Raw genomic sequence first — 3,004 nt, 5'->3', positions numbered from 1 at the left:
GGTGGTGGTGGTGGTGGTGAAAGCTGAAAATGTGGTTGTAGTTGTGAAGAAGTTAGACATAGTAGTTATAGCAGATTTTGATGAGCATGATGGTGGTTGTCTATTACTTATTCTATCAGTCTCTTTTGCTGAACCACTAAGTTATGGGGATATAAATACACCAACACCAGTTGTGATGCAGTAGTGGGGGACAAACTCAGACACAAACACACACACACACACATGCGCACACACACACACACACACATGCGCGCACACACACACACACACACACAGACATATATCTGACAGGCTTCTTTCAGTTTCTGTCTACCAAATCCACTCACAAGGCTTTGGCTAGCCCGAGGCTATAGTAGAGGACATCTGCCAAAAGGGACATGTCGTGGGACTGATCCCGGAAACATGTGGTTGGGAAGCAAGCTTCTTACCACACAGCCATGCTTGCACCTGTTACTCTATTTCCCATGGGTAACAAATCCTAGCACCTGTCATACAAAGAAAATGCCTCCACATATTTGTCCTCTGCAAAATTATTCATGTCAAAAGATTTCTTGTTTGAAATACTTATGAGTGAAAGGGGTCTGGTTTGTATTCACAATGCTTTTATTTGACAGAGTATCTGTTTATGTGCAAATGTTGTTAATGTTTCTGTGGTTGCTGAGCAGGATTTTTCAAAGCCATTTAAATTACTATTGCTTCATTTTTCTCTCATTGTGTGTTTGATTGTTGTGTTCTGTTAGTCTTCCTCCCTTTTGACTGTTTTCTCTTCATTTTAGTTTATGCTAATATTTAAATATCTTTTTTTAATTTTGTAGTGTATCAGAGGGGTGTATTTATTGTTTTGTGCCAACATTTCTTCCTGCATCTCCATTAGATGCAGCCATACTGAAATATTAACAAACAAAATTCTGATAATCAAAATAGAAATATACAAGTACAAACTTTACTTCATCCTCCCCAAAATAAATGGAGTGGACACAGAAATGTTTCAAAGCCTTCCTTTGCTACAATAATCCATTACAAAAAAATGTATTTTTCTACATGAAGTAAAGCATGATAATAAAAAAAATATATTGAAAAAGCAAGGCAAACAAGTCCACTCAAGCCAAACAGAAGTTAGTGGATTTGAAGTGAAAGAAAAGTGATATCAACACAGGCCAGAGGTTGACATGGAAAATAGGAATCACAGGATTTTATGGGGTTTCTCCATAGAGACTGATCATACTGTTGAATCAAGAAGACCGAATATGGTTACGGAGAACAAACAGTGTAAGGCCATTGACATTGCAATCTTGTATGATATTGCAATTCTGTATGACATTGCAATTCTGTATGACATTGCAATTCTGTATACCATTGCAATTTTGTATGACATTGCAATTCTGTATGACATTGCAATTCTGTATGACATTGCAATTCTGTATACCATTGCAATTTTGTATGACATTGCAATTCTGTATACCATTGCAATTTTGTATGACATTGCAATTCTGTATGACATTGCAATTCTAGATGACATTGCAGTTCTGTATGACATGATAGTATGCATGATAGTAGGGTGAATATCATCAACATCAAGAAAACTGAGAAATCAGCTCCTAGATGGTCTCCTAGAGAGATAAAGAGATATTTGAACACAAGGGTGAACATTGTTCCTAAGGAAACTGGTGTTCTTCACACAACACCCAAGCTTCTACCCAAAGCTTAGATACTCAGCAGCTTTTGTAGATTTGGGCAAAAACTGAATTAACAGAGCTAGACAGGAAAACTAGGAAGGAATTCAGTATGAATGGAGGACTTCGAGTAAGGGCAGGAGTAGCAGGCACATGCACCACAACAATATATGTATTACACAGTGACCTCATAATAATTTGCTTGCTGGTGTTATAAACAAGAGTCACATATCTTGAGAGATTCATTAGTTCAGAGAATACCTTTGATTGACGAGAGGCAATGATGTTGAAACACATGGTGTCTTAGAGACCCCCTATGCTAATGAATTGAGTACGTTATGAACACACATTCATCTGAAATGAGAAATTGTTCTGCTATGAGGAAACACAACAATTAACATAGTCGTGTTGAAAGCTGTTGGAACATATTGAGAATAAATATGCAAGTGATCATTGTGATTCTCACAGTTTCCTATGCATATAATTTATAATCAGTTGGCAGCTATTAGCAGGCATCAGTAAAAAATTTGTTTGTTGAAGTTATAAATATGAACCATGAAGACTTACTGTGCATATGAAAATTTATTATAATAATAATTTTAACTGCAACTTGTGGATGTAAGTTACAGTGGTCAGATGCTGGAAGTGAGTAAAAGATAAATGGCTTTTGAAAAGAAATGCTATAGGAAAATACTTAGCAATCCATGTCTAGAACATTGACCTCACTCTAGTCTTGAAAAATTGTCGAGTGAAGTGAAAACCATGAAAGTCTGTCAATTGTTAGAAGGTGAAAAAAATAGATGCTATGACATTAAGCATGTCCTGACTGTCAATAAAAATGGATGACCGGTGGTTAAAAGACATCAACAGATGAATAAGGAGGAGAATAGTAGAAAATGGAGAGAGAGGGGAAAAAGTACATTCATAGGGCAGGGGCTTGTCTAGGATGTCTAAAAGTGTAATAGTGGCACCATCTCAGATGTGGGAGATATACTTCATTGCAGGCACACTCGAGCCTTGTTGGTTGAAATATATATATATATATTACTTAGATGGGGGGTTTAGGGGTTATTTGTGTCTGTGTCTGAAGAATTTCTTATAGGAGATATCTTACATGCTTCTACTACATGTACAATTTTGTAACTCCATTTAGCAAATAAAACATGTGTAATGGGGAATAAATAATGCCAAAAAGTTTTTGGATACACACACACACACACACACACAGGCATGGTTGTGTGGTAAGATGCTTGCTTCCCAACCACATGATTCTGGGTTGGCAACCTTCTGTGTCTGTTTTCCATTTGTCTGTGCATTTACTATACGTTATT

This window comes from Octopus bimaculoides, chromosome 19 (assembly GCF_001194135.2).
Source record: "Octopus bimaculoides isolate UCB-OBI-ISO-001 chromosome 19, ASM119413v2, whole genome shotgun sequence".
NCBI classification, from domain to species: domain Eukaryota; kingdom Metazoa; phylum Mollusca; class Cephalopoda; order Octopoda; family Octopodidae; genus Octopus; species Octopus bimaculoides.
Note: the sequence above shows the minus strand (reverse complement) of the source record.